Genomic DNA, 22984 nt, shown 5'->3' on the forward strand with positions numbered 1-22984 from the left:
CGTGTAAAACTCTAGTACTGGATGCTGCTGTAAGCCTCTGAACTGATTGGGAGATTTCATGCCTTGTTTTTGCTGCCTTTCAGAAAATCGGAGTTTCCTTTGAAGTCAAGGTCAGCTCTAGCACGGGGCGAGTGGAGGAAAGTCGGTCACTGCACGTTTTGATTTATTGTCTCTGATTCTTTCCCCTTCCTCTACTAAACTTCCTGGTTTTTTCCCCACTTTTCTACCCGCATAGCTCACTCCCTGTGCTTCCTCACTACTTATGGTGTCATCCTCAAAACTGGCAGGGTCCACGCTGCTGGGTGTTGCCGTGTTTGCAAGGTTGGGCTGGCTGGTCTGGGGCTGGGTGCGTTGTGTGAGCATCCAGCCGCCTGCCTGGGAACTGGGTGTGCTCTGGTCAGCCCGACTGCCAGCCCCGGCCTAACACCGTGCGACCAGCAAGGACCAGCGACGGGGTGCAGCTGGTGTGCGCCAGCCTAAAAGCTGTCCTTAGAGTCCTCTCGATGCCTCTTCCCTACCCGTCCATTGCTGTCCTGGGAAGCTGAGATGCTGACCTAGTGCATTCTCCGCTCCCTTATGTACCACAGGAATAAAGGCAGGAGCAGAAATGGGCTGAGGAGCAGTTGGACTTGCCTGTTCAGGAGTGCCGGGCTCTGAAATGGGGCTGTTTCAGAAAAGTTGTAGACAAATATTTTTATGAGAGATAAGAGAAGTGAAAAGCATGGGAAACTTGACACGGGTGTAAAGGGCTGCTTCAAAGAGAGAAGAAATACTCTTCTTCAAGGAGAAATAGTCTTCCTCAAGTCCAGTGTGGACAGGACAAGCAGTGAGGTACTTTGACTGTGATAAGGGATGTTCAGGTCACAGTTGTAGCCATGAGGTAAGCCAAGGAACGGGCTGTGAAATCATCAACGGGTGTTTTTCAGAGTTAGATGAGCATCTGTCAGGGAAGGCTTAAGAAAAGTTGATTTTTGCCTCAGGGCATAGGGATGGATGAGGTGACCTTCCAGCCTGATCCGATAGGATTTAATGCTTGTTGGTAAGGTTTTGTTTTCTTATTTTCTTCCTAACTTGTCGGTACAGGAAGGAAAAAGGAGACAGATCTGGTGGATTCTTGAAAGAAACTGTTTTTAATTTAGTCACCAAGAATGATCTGCAGCTGCCAGGGAAATGAAAAGCAGATTATGCAAACTCAAGACTTTCCCTGACAATGGGAGCAGTGTTATTGCAATGCATAAAAGGCTGAGCAGCGAATTAGGGGTATCTATCAACTTTAATATGTTTAATTTAAAAGGGAACAGGTTGCACCAACGATTTTTTTTTCTACTTAATGAGGCCCGTTCATAAGTAGAATAACAGGATTTGCCTGTCACCCAGAGGAAATCATGGTATGTGTATTTGTACTTTGGTGCAAAACTTGTGTTGATCGCAGTGATTTAAAACTTTTTCCAGCCCAGCTGCAGCCAGTTTGATGTCAGGATCCTTTCATCCAGAGACAGATGCACCCTTGGTAGAATCCTGAACACGTTTGTGTCTTTGTTCAGCCTCACAAAGTACCGGCTAAAGATTAAAAATAAAAATATACATGGATTATTGCCGGTTATTCCTCGGGGATAACTGCTATGAGATAAGATTTGACTTATCCAAGACCTGGCAGCTTCCTCCTGCAGACTGCAGAAGGATTTTTCGTGCATTTCTGACTTTGGCCTTTTACATTTCCCTGTTCTGACCATCTCTGTGGGTGCTGAGTGGTGTAGGGACAGTAACAGTAGGACATTGCATAGCATACGATGCTCCTCATTCCTTGGGGTTATTCGTTTTCTATGGGACTTAGAGCATTGAAGAGGGCAAAGGTTTTCTGTGTATCTTGGACCACAGTGCCAGGCTGGAGACAGGACTCACCTTTGTTCTGGTGTGTGGATAGACACAGGCTGCTTCCAGTGAGCTACCATTTCCGTGTGCTATTTATGTAAGTACAAACTGACCTTTACGGGCAGGCAGAGGGAAAGAAACTGGGGGAGCCCACAGGACTGGATGGGGATGGCAGGTGGATCCTCACTGTGCCGCAGGGAAGACTCTACTCCACATGTCTTCTGTATCTCACACTGCTTGCAAGGCAGAAGCTCCACGTTGGAGTTGTGATGGTTTCCAACCTCTGCCCTCCTTGTGTCCTTGGAATACTCCCACATCATCAAGAAGGAGAAAGCAAGAGCAAAGCCACGAGGACAGTATTCCCTTCGCCCATCATCTTGGCACAGGAGATGCATTGTTCTGCACCCCCTCGTACCTGCATAGATAGGGAAATAGCCAGGACCTTAATTTCCAACTAAATCCCGGCTAATTTGTAAAGAAATCTAACAGGGATAGCCAAGTCTGGAGAGAAGGAAGCAGCTGACAGAAATAGGTTACTCCACAAGTTAAGTGCTGTTGGGATGTGCAGCACGATGGGATTTGGAAACTGGGTCCTTTGTATTTACCAGAGCAACTCTTCTGAACGCGCGCATGCGTACAAGCAGGCCATCGTCAAAGAGGTGACAGTGACAAAGTATCGGTAAGTGAATCTGGGAAAGGAGGGCTCGGAGAGATCAAGTGTAAGAGTTTTTGCATTTCTCTAGATACAGAGATGGGAAAATGAGAAATTTGATCTTTCTATTATAATCGACATAAAGAATTACAGGGCAGCAAAAGGGCACACAGCTAAACAAAGCTGTTCCCTTTAAGTTTATTTCAAATGTCTCTCTGCTTCGGCACTGCGTCCTTCAAGACTTTCCCTCTGTAATTGCATGTGGCAGCCTCTTTACAGCTAGATGCCGATTGCTGCTCTCCAGCCGTTCCAAAACAGAAATAAAAAATAAAAGGCAAGAAAGGGCATTGCAGCAAGTACTTAGGAGAGACGTTCCTCCTTTGTTTCACAGATGGGTCAGTAGAGGGGTTTAGAAAATGCCATTTTGCTCATGAGCGCTGCTCTGTTTGGCTCCGTGACCGAACACTGGTCAACACTCAGCGGCTCAGTCCCCATAACAACTCTCCCTTTTGCTTCCATTAAAAGACTTTCCCCTGCAAGGCAGCACAGTTCAGGAAATAAATGGTATTTGTTGCCCTGCCTTACCTGGGCTGCTTGCTTAGCAAAACTGACCTTCTGCCCCAGCTGTGTGGGACCAGAGACTTCATTCAAAGGATATTGGCAGCAGCGTGGTGTTAATCTCCTCCAGCTGTAATATCCTGGTCTGTAGGGGAGCCAGGTTTGTGAAAACAGACAACCTGCAGCTTTGGAGGGATTCGTGCTGTGTTTCAATAGGAGAGCAGCAGCACTGCCATCGAACATCAGAGGACTCATCCTCCCTCTGCCACCAAGCAATGGGTAGAATCATAGAATTGTTAGGGTTGGAAGGGACCTTAAAGATCATCTAGTTCCAACCCCCTGCCATGGGCAGGGACACCTCCCACTGGACCAGGCTGCTCAGAGCCCTGGTAAAATAGTAAGGTGGGGTTTGCATAGCAAATGCAGAGCAACATGAGTCCTGCCCTTACACACCTCTCGGCCATGTACAGACAAGCTCAAACTTTACTATGAAGGTGTAAATCCTTTCTTTATCATTAGAAGATATTGGGCCTAAAATCCTCTGCTCCTGCATAGGCCTTTAGGATGTGCTTGGCTCACCTCTGAAAAGGGTGCCAGAGAAGCCGGTTGGTGTTGGCATCTCTGTGCAGGGAGCTCTTGGAGATGTTTGGGCAAGCCGAGTTGTGAAATTCCCCTCTTGTTCCTCACACTGAGGTTGATGGGGTGCTTTTCTCATTGTCCCTTTTGGTTTTCTATTTTCTGAGGGAAATACAAAAATAAGGGTTTTGTAGGAATTCTGACTGTAGCATTCCTTGTAGCATTCCTGACTGATGTTAACAGAGATTGCTAGGGCTGGCCCAAAAAACAGGGTGTTAATAGAAAGCCAGACAAATTCCCAATATTATTCTTGGACCTTCTTAACCTGTCCATTCACTGAAGTTCTCCCATATTGTGCAGCAGGAGAAATAACAATTCAGATGCAAAGATGTTAATCCTCTTTGAGTTGTGCTCTAAACAAGCACATGCAAAACGCAGGGAAAATGAAGCAATGCACTATTTTGCATTTAATTTTCCGTAACTATTGCCTTGCAGCCCTGGTGAAATGTTTGACATAACACACCTCCACAGCTTGTCTGCTGAATATCTGGTAATCAGTCCTTAAATTCGCTTCAGAGAACACTCAGAGCAGAAAGTAAATTTTCTCAGACATGCAGAATGTCACTTGCAAGAGAGTGAATCTTTTTTGCATTATCACCACTATGGGTGCAGGATACTGCTGCTCTCACGATGATGCCCAGAACACCAAGTGCTTCCTCATCAAGACAAAACTTTTGAGGACAACAGCAGACTAGTGTCAGTTCTCTACGTGTACAACTCTGCCTTAGAGTTTCAATCCCATTGATTTCCTTAACATTATCCATCTATTGATTTTTCCACTATCCTCTGGATTATACCTATTGTAGAAATTGCTGCTTGCAAGCCTAAAGAATTCTTTCTGTCATGCTCCATCTGCTGAAGCCAGCCTGTTCTTGCATGACAGCCGCACTGGCTTTTCTAGCTGGGAAATTCCCATCTCCATCCTCATGAGGCTGCCCTTTGAAAACGGCTTGCTTTCAGAATACACAGAGGGGTCTGCCAGAGCTGTGCCTCCTTCTAACGATTGATTTCCAGGTTTCATCATTAAGCTTGAGCTTTTTCACATCACAGCTCGAGTTCTGCCCTAGTAGTTCCCAGATCTTGCACAGATCCGAAAATGCGGCAATGGCAGCAGCAGCAAAGCCCGTGCTTGCAGCCTGTACAGCAGGACTTTTATGTATGGTCCCTTTTATTCTGCTGTCTGTTGCTGCTGTAACAGAACCACCCACACACTGTGTTCAAGTCTCTTCCAAGATGGGTATTAAAAGCAGATAATTCAGACAGTGCCTGTGTCGCTCCCAGCCTCCAGGACCAGCTGTGTAGCACCTCTCCAGACATCCCAGGCCCCTCCGTCCCTAACTCAGTATATGGGGTTCACAATAAAACGTGAATTTGGCAACTCAAGAGTAGGTACTACTTTCGTGGTTTGCAATAACTCCCTTTCCTCTCCTAGCGTAGCAGTACCATGTCTGCTCTAGCGCTAGGGAGAGGTTGCTGAGACCCGTCGTGTCTGTAAGTGCCTTCTGTTCAGTGAAGCTGAGCTGCCTCTAAACTGGAAATGTGCTCACCGGGTCCTTCTGCCTGATGTTTTTACAGGGCGAGTGATGGAGATGTCTTTTGGATGCGTCCTCTGGTTGCATGTCTCAAATCCACTCACTGTGGAACATCTCTGCTGTAGAAAACCGATGTTAAAACTGATGTGCGTTATTGAATGGACATAACTGGCCTTTCAGCTGTGGAGGTCAGAGAGCAGAGTTTACTCTGGACGCGCTCTTAATACACTGAAGACATTTGGGGGTAAATATTAGCTAAGTCCTGACATGTTTGCAGCACTCCATCAGGGTAGCAATGGAGTTGTTGATGGGACTGCCTGATGGATTTTGTGACGCACGCAGTCAGGTGTAATACGGTTTGGTGTGTTTGCTGATTGGAAATGTTTGTCTGAAAGCTTTTAACTGAAATTTTGATTCTTGGTAAAATGAAAATTTTGAAGCGTGAAAAACTGGCCAACGTTTATATTTGTTCACAACTGAACTGTCAGTACTGATTTTTGGAGTCAAAGGATCCCTGGGCGCTTCCTGTTTTTCCTTGTAGTATACATAAACATAATATTGTGAATAAAACTTCAACGGGCAGGATTTTTCCACCACACTTTCCCCCTTCAATTTTCAATCAATTCTGTCTTTCCTGGGAAAGGACAAAAGAAACCAGACTGGTAAAAACAAAACAACTTTCTAATAAAATTCTACTATTAAGCACAATAAATACATCCATAACAGTGTAATGTTTCATTTCTTAGGCCTAAGCTGCGAGCGGGAGCGCGGGGTGAAGGCTGCCCTCGCAGCCGGAGCAGCCCTGGCATTTCTGTGGGAGGACTCCTGGCGGTGGGAGCAGCTGCTGCCGCCCCTCGGCTCCCATCCCTTCACTGCCTCTCCAGACTGGCTGGGTGCCAGCAATTAGAAACTAATTGAGAAGCTTTAAAAAATGCATCTCTTCCCCATTCCTTCTGCTCTGTTTAATCTTCTAACAATCCCCAGCAGAATTCTTCACAGGGGATTTTTCCCCGCTTTAGTGTTTGCTCAATGTTTGGAGTTAAAGCAGGTGTCTCAGCAGAGCAGGGCTGTTTGGAGACCCAGGAGGGACTCACTTTTTTTGCCGTCTTCTCTGCTGCTCCATCCTCCTGGGCAGTCCCTGTTTTTTTCAGAAACTGGGATGTCACCTGGTTGCATGAGCATGTCCAGGTCCCGGAGCTGGGACATTTACTGAAACCAGTGTGGTGCCTGCAGTGATTTTGGTGGTGTGGAGATCAGGACATGGCTATGTGAGAGCAGGTAACACTGGCAGGTATTTCTGTGCTTTCCCCTTATCTCAGTTTAAAAATAAAATCTGTCGCTATTGATAGCCTGACAATTTCCTAGAAGCAGGAATAAAGCAGCTTCGTCTCCTTCTCACTGACTTCTGGCTGTTTCTGGATGCGTGATAAACGGATTACTGCGTCCTTTGCCTGGCAGCAGGGAGCCCTGGCCCGTGACCGAGGGCCCATCGTACCCAGTGTCGTTCAAAGCAACACCGAAGTGCGGCACTGCCTTGGGAAGCCAGCGATCCTCTTCTGGTTTGTAAGCCTTGCCCTGGCTTGTAAGCCATTCCTTCTCCCCATTAGTCCCGGGTGATAGATGTTTATTTCCCACATACAGGGAGTGAAGACAGTTACGTACCACCTTCCTCCCCCTTCTGCCCTGGGTCTGCACCTCCTTCCTGCTCACTCTGTCTCCTGGCATCCTCCTGCTGTTTGTTTTCCAGTCACCAGGTAATCCAGAATACCGGTGGAAGTCGGGAGTGTGTTAGACCTTTGTTTTCACCCTTAGACTATGCTGAATCCATGGAGTGTGGATCGGAGCCCATGTTATTGCTGTTACAACTCTTGTCCAGTTTAGTGAGAGTTTTGCCAAAGGAAGGACTTTGAGCACAAGCAATTTAGGTGCCCGGTAAGTAGAAAACAAGAAGCTGCTTTGCCATTTAGACCCAGTTGCTCACTAGCAGGGGAAGCTGTGTGGAGCATGTCTTGGCTGCACAGAACACGCGTGGCCACCCCAACGATGCCTCCTCCTGCGCGGGGTGGCTGCAGAGAAGTGCCTGGGGTTATGACGGAGCAGCTTCATGTCACTTTGCCTTTTCCCTTGTTTGTTCCAATTCCCCAGCCCCTTTTCCAGAGGAGGACCTGCTTCCATGGGTTTAGTGCTCACCTCTGATAAAGCTCATCAAGACATTTATGAAAGTAACGTATTAAGATCATGGTCTATCAAATGTCAATAAGCAGAATAAAGAGCTCAGCATAGCAGCTATGGAGATCCTGCAATTAAAGCTTTTGATGAAAGTATTTTATTGGAGTATATATTACCATTTTGTCCAATTATTCTGCCATTAAACATTAAGAATAATTGAACCAAATGGTGCCCAATAGAAGGAATACATCTGCTCTGATTAATTCCTGCCAAAAGGCACTGGAAATCTTAGTACAAGCATTTTGTCAACCAAGATAACAGTATTTTTCTCTCCAGCTGATGAAGCAGGGCTTTTGAATCTTATTTATGACATAAATTGGCTAATTTGTTACCAATATCAAACAGCCCATAAGAATCAGGTAGTGTAATAGCTAACAAAATACTGACAGCTTCATCACTTGCCGACTGCATGGAGTAGAATATATGCTCAATTAATACAGAGTACAATTATCACAGAAACTGTGAGCAGGAACTAATTATACAGAAGCCAATCAAAAACAGCCCAAAGCAAGGTGGGATGTATTTCAAGAAACTTGACAGTGATTTTTTTTTTCTTTTTTCTTTTCCTTTTTCTTTTTTTTTTTCTTATCTCCATGTTAGCCTTACCTCCATGAGAGGGAAGGGGATGTGGCATCAACAGGAAGTACAAATCAGCCAAGAGCGTGGCCATAATGCTTTGAGTGAGCTCTAGCACAGATTCCAATTTCCGTATGAAACAGAAAATCATAGCGGTTTTCTGTTTAAAAACATTGCAATTACGGTATAAGTAGGGATAACCAAAACACAGCTATAGCAATCCTTTCCCTAAGGCATGAGAGACTTGCAGACAGTGACAGATGGGAGCACTTCTGAAGGAAATTTAAGGAGAAAATAACGTCTTGATATGTCTTTTGAAAAAAAAATGCTGCACTCAAGGAAGAGTCTTTCAAACCCCTAGGAAGGACAGCTTTTAATTTTGGGATAAATACAGCACTGCCTTGTTAAATTCCTTCTGGTCTCTTAAATACTCAGTAGCTAATACAGGAAGAGGTCATTCTTTTTTCACTTAAGTTGAAGAAAAAAAAAATGTCTATATGAAGAATATTGATTTAAGCTATTTTCCTTGGCCTTGCTTTCCTGTAGCTCTCATACCTTGGGTAATGTTGGTCAGGCTTGGCAATAAGTCTGAAAATACAGAAACCTGGAGGGGAAAAAAAAAAAAAAAAAAAAGAAGAGAAAAAAAAATTCCCAGGAGAGGAAAATCACATGAAGAGCCAAGAAATTTCCAGTGTTTCACATACTAAGAATATTTTGAATGATCCTGGTTATCTTCAGTAAATAAAATGAACATTCCTGACCCTGGAATTGTTTATATTTCTATTAATGAGGGTTTTAATTAGAAATGCTAATATCTATTACACACTACCAAACTTAGGGGCCACAAAAATAGATATAGCGAAAAGCAAAAAAAAAAAAACCTAACTAACCCCAAAGCACCTCAAATCCACAATCTGGCAGTCACAGATAACCTTCTGCTCAGGAGAGTCCTGCCTAGAGTTAGGAAGCAAAGTGTTTTACTCACAGGTGACTGCAAAATGTGGGGTTTTCTTCTATGAGAACAATAATCTTCATTTGAAGTACTGTGGTTTAAGATTTGTGTTTGCACTTGAAGACAAACGGCCATTTGGAATGGATGTTTTTCACTGAAAGTTAGGAAATAACAGTCTATACCGAAAATGAAGGAATGTTGTGCTGGTTTTGATTGATTCACATGACAAAACCTGAGCTTTCCCGTGGCAGACTTTTTTCCCAGACGTTTTCCAGTTTTGATAAGAAAACTTTGGGTGCACGAATTGTGCTCACTCTATGATGCTACATTTTGGAAGCTGCTCTGTGTAATTTATTGGAAAAGAAACTATTGGTCTCCAGGGGATGCTGGAGGGAGGGGGAGTCTAAACTTTTCTTTCATTTTTTTTTTTTCTTTTTAATTTTAGGTCAGAGTTATTCCCTGAGATTCTGGGCTTGCTGCAAAACCTTTTAGTCCACAGCCTGCATTTTTGCATCCATGTGTTCTCTGCTTGGTGAAAAACAAGGTTGTTTACCAGTGGAAAAATGATCAATGGCTCCTGCAGGCCTCGGTTCAGCAAAGACATCCCACCGCAGGAAACCACTTAAGCATGTGCTTTGCTGTAAGCAAAGATGGAAGACAGAAGTTGTGTTCCCTGACAAAGGATGGATGGATGCTGATGGTTTTGTTAGTTCATTTGTCCTCTGAGGGGTTTATAAGACTTTCACCTATTTCCAGCTGTACTGCAACCAAGGCCTGCAGAGGAGCTTATTGCTTGCATCCCCTCAGAAGAGGGGGTGTCCCCCTGCGGCCGGTTCTAAGTGCTGTCACCCAATACTGCTGCTTTAGAATTAAGCCCTGAGGCTATTTTTGCTGGAAAACTGATTCTGGTAAGCTACACCCATGGTTTAATACCAGGTGACCTGACCTGGTGGGGAGTCTCCTTCACAGTATAGTCTCCTCCATTGTGCAGCGCTCCACATATTGTGGCATCCCTCCAAAGCACATCCACAGGGCTCAGTGATTCTCCCAGTGAGCTGAAACATCTGGTACAGGTCCTGAGACGAACTGGGATTTGGAAGATAGAATTAGTGCTGCCCTGTGGCTGAGAATTAGCAATTGTCAGCACTTGAGTGGCTCAGCCTGCGTGCTTGCTCCAAAGAGAGAGGAACGCCAGCTGGCACGAAACCAGAACTCACGGGCTCGCCCTGCTGCAGCAGCAACGAAGGAGCTCAGCGCCTTGCGGAACCGAGCTCTGCTGTACTGGTGAGCATCATCAGTAGTAGACACAAAGCTGTGTGGATGGGCAGTGTTGCTCAGTAAGAAAGGCACTGAAATGCTGTGCAGGTGACCTGTCTTTTGTTCGTGACTCCCAGCCAGTCTCCTGGGGGATCAGACAAAGAAACTTTTTATTTCTTTGTACCTCAGTTTGCTACCTGCCAAAGGACATTGGTTTCTTTTGTAAAGAGTGACGTTCCTATTTACTGCTGTGTGAGATTCACCATTGTTAACTTATTCAATGTCATTTGTCCATGATTTAAAAAATACTCTGAGTGGTTGCATTTATTTTCTTCAAACCTTTGGAGTTGTGAAGCCTTTTCAGTTTCTCTGACAGCTATTTAAATCCTGCTTTTTTTCAGTTTCTGGTATAAACTTCCAACACAGAGAAATGCTGGCGTGCTAGGTTAAATAGTTATTTGGTGTTCAATATCTTTGCATTTGAAAGTTCTCCAAAAGCAACCTCTAAACTCCAAAATTAGTTTTCCTCGGTCCATTTATGACTAATCGCATTAATCTTCTCTGGGTCTGATAGTGATAATACAGCATACCTGTGCTCTTTGTGAGAAGCAGATTATCAGAGCAGCAGGAAACGTCGTGTATACTAATGCTCCGAAGCATTTAGACCCCCTGCTCTACCTCTGCCAACAGAAATTCCAGGGTTGCTATGCTTTGCATGGACTGTGATGCTTGCAGAGTTGAGAGGACTGGGAAACCATAGTTAAACCTTCATCAAAATGAAGAAGAGTTTTTCACAAACATTTCTCACTTTGCCTGGCTCCTGGACACAGCTATCTATGTTGCATTCAGCGCAGAGGGCTGGCTCAAGGCTCCTCTGACAGACAAAACCAAAGGAGAGCTGAGCTCAGGGCTGGGATGCTTGGGCATAGGAAGGGGAGAAGTGCACAGAGGAGAGCTGTGGTCGGGGAGGAGAAGGCAATGAGTGTTGTGGGGGGTGCTATTACTGTTCTTTTTTTCCCAGTGCAGCTCAGAGTTGGTCTGCACAGAGTTGTTCACAGCTCGGAATTTGCAAAGCAGGGACTGGACTCTTATTTTCTGACTTGAGAATAGTATTTCACTGGCATGTTTATTGGGTGCTTGCCCCGCCAGCTGGGAAGAGCCAGGCAGGGCATTTTCCTGCCCAAATCCCAGTTCATTTATCTACCTGCACGTGAGTGCTGCCCTCGCAGTCAGTAAGCCTGACTATAAGCAGGTGTTAATGCTTTACTAGGTCAGAGCTAATGTAAATCTGTAAGTGCTTTCAATCAAAAAGGGAATATAATAATTTAGTCCAGACGCTCATTAGCACCGCCACCATTTGTCAAGAACATCTTGCAGTTCTCTCTGTTCCGTGCTATGCTCTGTGCCTATTTGATATTCCTGTTTCCACATATGTGTCATTTGTTCTGCCGACAAACCTCTCCCAAGGTTCAGGGCCTTGGCTGTGGGCAGCTAATTCTTTGGGTTGTCGTCTTCTATCGGGCCACGAAGATGTATACTTGATCTATTCAAGTACTAATCAAGGCTTGAATGACTCCCAGTATCACCCCTGTTCATTTTGAGTTGGGAATATATCAACGGCAGAGTAAAACGGTGTTTCTTAGCAATGCGTCATAATGATTGGTTATACGGGTGTCACAATTCTGCAAGAAATACAGGAAGTTCAGTTCTATTGTCAGGAGTGCTGCCTCACGGGGAGGCATTTGTAACTAAAACTGTTGTTCATTTGCAGAATCTGTAAGAAGAATGAAGCCTTGACTGGAAATATGCTGAAAAGCTGCCGTAATAAATTTGACATAATATGCATGACGTGGATGCATAGATCATTGTTCGCTAGGCCTGGCAAATAAAACTGGTGTTGTGGAGCCAGCATTACAGGGAGGGAGAAACATTGTTCTACAAGGCATGCTTCAGACAGGAACCAAATTTGAAACAGCTATATATTTCAGTTGTGCTTAAATTGAATAATAAAGAAGGCTTGCTCAGAAATCTTATTGTGTCCTGGAACACACATTGATTTTTTTGTTTATTTGTTTGTTCATGTGAACTTCTAAGAAAAGTTTCTTACTCACAAATAGAAGCACATGCATATTTTTTTATTGCTTTTTAAAGTTATTGAAAAATATTTAAGAAACAGGTATAGGACACCCAAGAAAGAAAGCAGAGAAACAGATGTGTAGTGTTTTACCAGGGAGAGTTTTATGACTAGCATTTTAAGTTTCACTTGGGAGATCTTGCTCCTGTTCTTGGTGCTCTTGTAGATTCCCTGTATGTCCTTGGCAAATTGCTCTTTCTCTTTGGCCTGTGTTTTCAACAGTGATTTCCAGGTGTGCTGTTTGGATTTCCAGCTGGGTAGTTGCTGTAAGACCTACATGTATTATATAAACTGTATGCAACAGTTCCACTTTGGAGTTTTGTACACTACCATTTATCTGTCTGAGTCTTTCAAATCAGGACGATTATGTCTTATTGTGTGTACATACAATTCCTAGCCCAAAGGGAATTCAAACAGTTAGATGATACATGGTATTTAGAAGTATACAAGCTCTCAGTAAAATACTGCAGCAATGGGTAAAAGGCATGAATTTGAATAGATGGGAATTGCAGCTTGCAAAAAGAGGCTAGAAAGAGGTGGATAGAATTTTATGGTAGAAAATAGTCATTTTCTGTTCTGGAGATTTTAGCAAAATATCCCTGGGAATGCAATACCACTTCTTGCATGTACAGGGCTTCATTCTGAAGAGTGTTGTGGTATGTTATGCTCTGCTTTAAAAAACAGCTGTGGGGCCATCCCAGCCATGTCCTGTCTCTATCCTTGACCTCTAGCTATGAGATTTATGGCAGTGGTTTTCAAAAGTTTTTAAGTGAACTAGGCTTCAAAGACATCTTTAAAGTGTCTGTGTCTTTACTGGGAACAACTGCATCTTACATGGGTGAGGGCTTTCATCAGGCAGACCTATCTGAAGAGGGGCAGCTGGAGGACAGAAAGAATTCGTCCCAACACAAGGGCAGATTAATTTTGGCCCCAACAGTAGGAGATGCAAAATCTAAGCGAGTGTGGGAGTTGCTCTCATTAAACAGCAAAGCAATTTGCTGAGAGCCAGCTGCAACTGATGTCATTTGGAGAGAGTTAAGTCGCTCTTGGATATCTGAAAGAAGGAATGCACCTATGAAAATGCTCGGTGAGAAAAGGCAGGCACAAACCTCCTCCCTCTCCCCTCCTGGTGTTTGATGCATGTGTTGATAAGGGGCTCCGGGGCCATGCAGCGCTGCCCAGCCCACCCCAGGCACCATTGATATTCCAGGTTTGCGGCTCTGTGCTGCTTTGACACTGAGGAAAACGAATCAGTAAAAGGGAAGCTTGTTTTTCCTGTTTATTTCTACATTTGGGAGCGCAGTGTGAAAAGCAGTTTTTTACCTTGGAGCAAAGTTTCATGGAAAAGTCCAGACAACAAGACTCTGTGCGACTTCCTCTGTATATTACAGCTATTAATTTACCTGAGTCTGGGCCAGCAGCTCATACTGTCCTGGGGGGGCCCTCAGCTGTCCCTCACCCTCAGTGCAAGGAGTGATCTTGTTTTTCCTGCTGTGGGTTTCTCTGCCAAAATTGCCACAGAAGAAGGGCCTGCGGGGGGTGTTGGGCACTGGCATCTCCTACCGAGCATGGGGTTAAGACTGTCCCGGGCACAGGTACACCAGGAGGGACTGCGCAGAGGAGGCAACTGAGGACTTAGAGGGAGAAATTCAGCAGTGTGTGACTGGGATGGTGAAATAGCAAACATGTTTTCTGGGGGACACGCACGCCCCTCAGGTTTCTCTCCCTGCTGTAAGAGCTGATGGGGAGCTCAGGTCTTCCTCAGGCTCCCTGAAGGGCTCTCCTCACGGAAGGGAGCCAGGCCAAGATGGCGGCCAGCCTCGCTGTTGCACCAGTGAAAACTGGGACCACCATGGCTGCCGAGGCCCTGCTGACTGCCCAGGAGGCTGGAGCCATGCAGGTAGGAGAGAGCTGGGGGGGCCCTTCCTTCCCATCTAGAGACATCGGAATAGTTTCAGTAGCCGTGTGGGTTGTCAGCTCTGCCTTGAGCTGCCTTGGTGCTGCCCAGGGCCGTTTGGTAGGGTGAGCAGTGCCAACATGGGGCAGGTGGGAAGGATGTCTTCCCCTGAGCATTACACCCACAGCTGAGTAACACTGTGAAATTGGGTAGACCCAGCTTTCCCCTTCCGTGCTGGTCCCTGGGGAGAGGCAGTGACTGCCATGCCGCGGGAGGGCAGTGGGAAATGGGGCCCTTCGTGTCAATGCCAGTGTTTGTGTCTGCATGACTGCCAAGGGGGAATGCGAGCCTCCAGCTCAGCGTGCAAGCACTGACGGTTTTTGTATTATTAATGTCCTGCCTCACCTCTAATTTAATTATGATCAGTTAATGACCCAGTCTAGGACTCATTTAATTGCAGAAATCATACCTTTGAAAGGGGATGCAGACATGAGCCAGGCTCTCTGGGGAGTGAGGGACAAGCCAAAGCTGTGCAGGATTGCGCCCCTGAAAGCCTCATCTCCTGCTTTTTGAGGAAAAAGGAGCGGTTTTGTCCCTCAGCACCTGTTTCTCTGTGCCTAGGAGCTGGAGGAGGCTGACGGGAGAGGTGGGTTTACGCCTCTGGAAGATTTAATGCTGCAGGACTGTTTCTGCGTACAAACCAAAATTTTTGGTCTTACCAAGGGGACTACAAAGCTTTGCAAGTTATAACTGTTTGGGAAGTCTGAGGATGGCTACCCTTGTGCTCCTATAAAGGCTGCCATCTAACCTGTGTGCGCAGCAGATTGCAGGGTCATCAATGTTTTCTCAGCAGCATGGACTGCCTCTTATGTGCCCATGGAAAATGGGGAGAGATAAATGTTTTTGCACTCTCACCAATAAGCTGCCTGCGTGGGGATGAAGGTCACCTTGCAACAACTCAGAGCAATTATCTGACGGAGGTTAGATCTCTGTCCTCTGTCTTTATATTATTCTCATAAGCTGCATTTTTGGCATCACTTAGAAGCCAGGAACATATCAAACCCTCATATGTCAAATGCTATTGACATCAAATACCTTTCATCGAGCCCCAAGTCTCTTGGCGTCTTTTGAGCTCTGCACCCAGGAAAGTGGCTTGTCAGAGATGATTTTTCCAACTGAGGAAGCAAGTAGCATAATGAGACAGTGTAGCTTCAGCATACACCTTCCAACTAGTTTCCCAACTGCTCAGAAACCGAACATGAGCCTGCATAGTAATTAGCCCATAAAGCAAGCTGTGGATACGATGAATGTACAAACTGTATTAGCAAACTCTTTATGGCCCCTCATTACCATTCTCCAAATGCATTTCTGTCTGTGTTTCCCATTTTCACCAGCCAAGATCATCTAGAAAAACAAAACAAAAATCCAACTGTATCAAGCAACATGAGCGCAGTCGCTGCTGGAAATACACCACCCAGATGCGCCAGGTGCTGTACAGATTTGCTCAGCACTCAGCAAAGCTCTCAAGCTGCCTACAGATCTGTTGCTTCTGGACTTCGCAGCAGTCAGAAAGTGTTTTGTTCCACCCAGGATGTCACCCATCCCAGGCTGCTGCATGCACGCTGCGGTGAGAAGGAAATGCCCATCAGTTCCAGCACAATCTGGATTTGGTCCTAAATAACTTTAGAATTTTTTAATTCCCCTCTAGAGCAATAGACTGTGAGCACTGACCTGGGAAGCTACTTCCACCAAACGCCTCTGTCAGAAAAGACCTTGTGTAACGGGTCCCTTTTCTCATGCTGGCTTTTAGTTCGCCAGGTGATGGGAACTGCTCAGCTGAACTGGCTTTTCAAGTGTTATCTGAGCAGGTGAGGTACTGTTACAAAATCTAAACTCACACAAAGAGGCAGTCTGAAGAGCTGGATGCATGCTGTAAGAGACACCATGAGTTAACTGAAATAAGTCAAACTTCTTGCTCTGGACAGCCATAGGTCCAGCAACACATGAACAACGTATCTCACAGGTGTTTTATTTTTTTCCTTTTTTTTTTTTTCTGAATTCACATACTTCAGATATTCTGCACTTCAGTTTTATTCCTTCTCTTCGCACGTACTCAAACTAAAAAGTCAAAGGAAGAGTTTTTACCTTTCTTTTGTGGACAATTTGGAGGTTCCTTTACTTCCTTTACTTCCTTTGAGGTTTGCTTTTTTCGTATTTAAGCCATGACCCAATTGTGCAAGAAGGAAAAAATGCTTTTCAGGACTTACGTCACCTTCCTATTTCTTGGCTAGGTGATGTTGTCTTCTACAATCATTGTGTTATTTTCTCCACAAATTCAGAGTTTTTAATAAGCTTTTGTTTTCCAGGCTAAAAAATATGTATATTCACAAAAACTATTGCCAATGGTGGACGATAATGTTAGGAAAGGGAATGAAAATTGACACATTTTTTTCTGGAAATATTTTCACAGTCATTCCTGAAAGGATTTGTTTATTTGAACATCCAGAAGAACTTGGCTTAGAAGAGCCTTCTGGTAAGTGACAAACATCAGCAAAAGTCTTTATTAAATTAATGGCACAGAAATGAGTACGAAAACAACTTGACAAGTAATCCAATTCACTAGCTACTTATGTGCAACTTGCGTAGAGGTGGTCTAGATATTTTGAAGTGACCTAACCCTTTGCTTGAGGATGGACTGGGTGAAGCCTAGGTGACGTAGGGTTTCACTGCCAACACTCCTTTTCTCAGGTTCAGAAGTAGGGCAGGTTGCAAATAAAGTGTTACCTGCCTGAAGGTTTTGCAGACTGGTTTATAAGAGCCTTCTCTGGCAAAGGTGGGTTTTGCTGAGTGTGGTGATCTACTGGACACCCTCATGGTGTCCATGAGGAATACGTTGGGTATGGAAGGCCTGGGAGGAAGTGTACTTTGGGGCAGTGTATGAATAAGGAGTGCCCAAGTGTTGCTGGAGGGCATGATGTGGGGTGTAAGTGCTCAGCTGTCCCTCCCTTGGCCTTAGTGTGTCTCACTGCACTGTGGAGGGGGAAAGGCTTTGGCTCAAGGCTGAGGACTAAGAGGAGAAAGTCTGGGTCTCCGTGATCAGCATAGGCCAGGCAGTGTCACCAGCACTGCCTGCAGAGGGGATGGGCTAGGTAGGGCAGAATGTGTCCCATGCATGCTCTTCACCCTCCGTGTCCTTTCACTCAGACAGCCCATCTCATGGCTCTTCCCGTTCCAGGCTGCACCTTCCACATCTCGCCTCCTCCTCTCTCACTTGTACCTGTGCTGAGAAACCAACCTGGCTGCACTTCCCCCAGCAACAAAAGTCCTGTCGAACCTTTACCTGAGGACAATTATTTTTATCATATGCCCAGGCCATCTATATTTCCACAGCTATAAAATTGTCCCCATGTTCCCCTTGTTTAATAGCAGAGTGCAGTTTCTTTTAAGTCTATGTCTTTACTTTGCTATTTGATATAGACTAGTGAGGGATTCGTGGACAAAGTTTTTTTTAAAAAGAGAAGAGAGAGACAACAACATCAGGTTCAAGTCTAGAGGCAGATGAATCTTTTCCAGCAGAAAAGTGTGCACATCAGCAAATCCACCTGCTTCCAAACCTTGCAGAGAAACAGTGTGGTGGCTGTGGGATGAAGGGAAGTTGGGAGACTCCTTTAGCTTCATCTAATGAGCTGTGTTTCTACCAGCTTTCCTTACTGGAAAGTTATGACAAGCAGTAATCATGAATAGAGCAATTTTATATGATGTTGAATTCCAAGTGCACTCCAAAAATAGAAGAACATTTGCAGATGAAGAAGCACAGGAGTAAGGGATAGCTATCCCTGCCTCCTACCCATCCTTCCATTACTGTAGCACCTGCCACTTCACAGCACTGCTGTGAGTTATTACTGATATTACTCAATGGCTTCTATTCCTATATTTGCAAGCAGGACTGTGCAGTATGGAGCGTGTAAGCGGCATGCCTCATGTTTCACAGGAGATCATAGCAGAGCAAAGACTGGAAGCTGGGTTTCCTAAAAAGCAGATTTAGCAATTAGCACAGAAATTTGTGGATAGATTGTCTTTCAAACTGCCCAAGCCTTAGGAAAAGTCCGAAATTGCTCTGGCCTGCTCCAACCTCTGCAGTTGCTCACAGAAATGCCCTTTTCATCAGCTAGAACAGAAATCCTCACTTTCCCTCTGCTGCTGTGACCTGTTCATTCATCAGGCTACTAGGAGACACTTTGCCCTTGCCTTTCCCCAGCCATCAAAGTTTTTCTTCTCTGCCCTCTTCAAAGCCTAAAACCATAAAGAAATGATATATTCTTCCTAATTAATGTGGTGATTTTTACAGAAATTATTTGTGTCTCTGTGTCCTTTACTGCTGTGAGGCCTGTACGCTCATTACGTTACTCGTTCCTTGTCTGAAGAAGTTTGACTGCTGGTTCCAGTGGTGGCCAGGTCTCCCCTGAGCAGAAACATGCTATTAACTCCCAACGGTGGGATGCTGAGGAGATGCTGAACAGTGTCTAGTACTGTGGGCTTTTGGGTCTCCCCTGGAGCTCGTACACAGTGCTGGGTGAAGAGGAATAGGTCAGCAAGAACCAGCCCTAATGAGTGCCCAGGATCATTCAGCCCCCTAAACACCAACATCAGTGAGTTGAGTGCCTCCCAAGTCCCTGGCAATTATTGAAAAGATTGCTTTTGTATAAAAATAACTTCAAAGATCTGACTTCAAGCTAAGAGTTGCTAATAACATCTAGAAAGAGCAATAGTTTAATGGTCTGACACATCAGAAATAATTGTTGTCCCTGCTTCATGCTGTTAACAATGATTCAACAAAGTGTGAGGTGGTAGAGATGTCGGTCCTTTTCAGGCATCCTTGGAGTACCTTTTGATGTGAGGTTTTTACCCTGACACAATACAAAATCAGTTGCCATACATTTCCCGTATCAGCCATTAAATGCGCAACACTATTTAAAAAGTAGTTGTGTTCTGAAACCCTCCTTTAAGGACTTGTTGGATCAGTTATTATTAAAATTGTAGAACAATAGCTCTATGTAATAGACTTGTGCTGGGAGAGTAAGTTGCCCTACTTAATATATTCATAGAAAGCTACAGTTGTAGGTTTCTCTTTTATACAGGTCAAGCAGGGGGAATCGCTGCTGAATCAATGTATCTAACTCCTTCAATGCCCAAATTTACAAAGAATACGTTCCTGCTATGATTTCTATCTGCTTTTTTTGCTTGTGTCTCATCAAAGGAAATTCACATAAGGTGAGCCTTTAAAAGGAGCGATTTTCTGCTCCTCTTGACTACACGAGACATTCAAAAATTAATGAAAAAAGCGACACTCGTCTGGCTTCCAGGGCATCACATTTATTTCTGCATAAATTCTCCCAGGTCAACTCAAAAACAGTTCAGGGTCAAAATCTCATCTAGTCACCTAGATTAAAAACTAATTTCTCTAAAGTATAGCCTATATTGAAGCCTTTTCATGCAAATAAATAGCCAAGGGCCTCATTCTCTCCTTCTCTATTAGTTGTGCATGTCATGAATTTGAACAGAACATTTTGTCCTGTACTCTAATTACATGCATTATAAAGAAAAATCTATTCCTTGCATACATATTATTAGGAGCAGTTCGGAAGCGCCATTCCATCAGGGCAGCCGTCATGGTGGCTCATCCTAATATTGACAGTTTAATCTTTTTGTTTCATATGAGATTAAAAGTCATATGATGGCCGCTCCTCTGTGGAGCAGACGGCGAAGCCAATTGGAGTCAATCCGTGTCTAAGTGCCATTTCTGCTCTGAAAATGGACTTGCAGTTTACAAAATATATTAGGTAATTATCAGTGGTTATGGAAGAATGATAAAAAAAACCTGGGTTGATGACAGAGTAAATAGGACTACTGTTAAAAAAAATACTCATTTTACTCACAGCTGTGCTGCAGTACATGTACATGAGAACTAACTCAGTTGCTGTCTAATGTATTCATATGCATGATCATTAGCAGTTTCAATTCCCTTTGCTTTATCTCACTAGAGAAGGAGAGAGCAACTGATACACCAGGTGGCCACCTACACCTATTGCAATTAAAGTTGTCTTTTATCAAAGGAGAGTATAACCTCCTTGAAAAGAGGCTGAGTTCTAATAAACATAGCAAAATATTAGACCTCTGTGGTTGTTTATTTTTGTTTAAGACATCACGAATTCACTCTCAGAAGCAATGTCTGATTTAGCCTCTGCCTTTCAAAATGCAGACCAGGAATAAGCAGTGGTTCAACTGTATCCATTTCTGGCTGCTCGGTGTGAGACGTGACACAAGGGTATGCTTCTTTTGGAGGATAATATTCTCTAAAGATCAGTCCCCTCCAAACCACCACACACGGGGCACCCTAGATCACCTGTTGCCTGCACAAATGCTGACTAGAATAAATTCCCAAAGGATCCTTCACCTCACCGAGGCCAGGACTGTATCTGGCATCCTAAGAAGTCAGCAGTTGAAATTCAGTGTGCGTCTCAGGTGAATGTCACGCTAGTGTGAATATGAACAACTCTGTGCCTACAGCATGTAATATGGGAGTGCTGCCAATGTGCGTGTATATGTATCTATCTGTCTAGATGACCGTTGATTCAACTTATTTCTAGTCTGGGATAGCACAAGAACTTGGGTGCTGTATTTTGCTTCAAATAACTCGATTTAGTCTTTTTATCTAGTGTGTTTCAGACATGATTAATATCCTGCATCTTGTGGTGATGTCATTAAAAGTTTAGAAAGATCAATGACTGTCCATCAAGAAATTTGGAACTTGAATTCCTTGAGTGCTTTCCCTTGGATGGAACCTCTTCAAGAGTTTAAGCTAGTACACTGCCTTGCTATTGTGACAGTGCTGTATTTGAGGTCACGGTTAAAAAAAAAAGCAATAATTGATAAAACGTCTTGTCTCTGGCTGCAATTCCTTTCGGAGTGGATAAAACATAATTATTTTTATTTTAAATCCCTTTTTGTGGAGGGCCAAACAGGGTACAGTTCACCACAAAAAAGGAATTCAGAACTGTTGAGGATTTTCACTGTGCAAGCTCATCGGCTTTTTTGTTGTGCAATATCAAAGTATGCATGATGCAAGCAAGCTAATGGCCCTGTGCTTCAGCACTTGCTTTCTCTTTGAAGCCATGTTTAGCAAGGACCTGGCACAACAGCTTAACAGTAGCCAGGGAGAAGGTTTTACTGCACACTGTATGTCTTCCAGCAGGAAGAAATATTCTGGCTGCAGTTACCCAGCATTAACCTTTCACTTGGCTAAATCAGCCAGAATTGCCTATGTGCTCTCAATGTTTGTACGTAGGAGTAGTAATTATGAAAGCAGGATCATTCCTACTTTCTAGCAGAGTGCAGTCCTTGAGTAAATGTATTGTGATTGGGAAACAATTGGATGGTGGAGATGTTTCTAAGGAGAGCACCTTATTGACAGTATTTTCAAACTAACAGGACACATCCTTCCAGTGCAAATATTGCTTTCTTTTGCAAATGTGAAAGAGTTATTACTTACCGCTCTGTAAGAGGACAGACCTGCCATCGAGATAATAGCAACTTAGTATTTTATTGTGAGTCTTTGCACACAGTTTCTGTGATGTTTATCATGGCAATTGCATTGACAAGCCATTCTTCATTTCCAGTCTAACTAGATTACAAGTGACAGCAATATAAAGTATGATATTTAATTGCCTCAATGAACATTGACTTCCTTGAGCACATATTATATGCTCCCTGGCTGACACTCTCCAAAGGTATGTGTCATTCTGAGGATCTGCATTTTGGGGTTCCCAGGTTGAGTCACTTGAAAGTGTTCTGACCTTCTGAAAATGCCTATAGTGAAAGACTTGGTAAATGGCTTCAAAATGAAGCCTTTTGCAGGTTGTTTGCTGATGTCATGGCACAAGCTGAGAAGTTTTTGGATGCTACTGTCAATTCACATCTCCCAGGCCATCTGCAATCAGTGTAACCTTGACAGATACTAGCAAAAGGAAAGAGGCAGCATCTTCCAAACAGATGAACTGTATTACTTTTGTGAGAGCTCTTCTCCCGCTCAGTGATGCACGTCCATGTGCATGCATGTGATGACATCTCAGGGTAGCCTGCAAATATGTAATAAGGGTAAAACAAAACAAAACAAAACAAAAAGTTATTTGTGCTATTGTAATAAGAAGCCTTGGTTTATCAGTGCCAGGTAAGTTGATACTACGAAAAGCCGCCTTCTCACAAAGATAGGGTGGATATCAGATTTGATTGCTTAGGGAAGGTGGGACTTTCTGTTGTTGGAGATTTTCAAGAGCAAATTAGCCAAGCATCTGCCACTGAGTCTGTGGCAGGATGATACGTTCCCTTGCCAAAGACAACGATTCAGGCTATATGGAAGACCACACTGTTTAAGGCTCTTTCAAGGATTCCCTTCTCTGAGAGCAATTCCAAAAGCATGCATAAGTAGTAAGAAATATATTTAGAAATTGTCTCAAACCGTTTTGACCTGAAGGCCTGAGGATACCTCTGAGAACAATAATGTATCTGCCTGACATATCTGCCATCAGTGCTGTTGCTTGTGCTGGGTAGCCATTCTGGGTCTCTGGCTGGTTATTATTGATTCTAACAAGTGTGCTCCTGTTTCCACATTATACACACTCATTTCCAAATT

Source organism: Chroicocephalus ridibundus, chromosome 10, assembly GCF_963924245.1.
Source record: "Chroicocephalus ridibundus chromosome 10, bChrRid1.1, whole genome shotgun sequence".
Taxonomy (NCBI): Eukaryota; Metazoa; Chordata; class Aves; order Charadriiformes; family Laridae; genus Chroicocephalus; species Chroicocephalus ridibundus.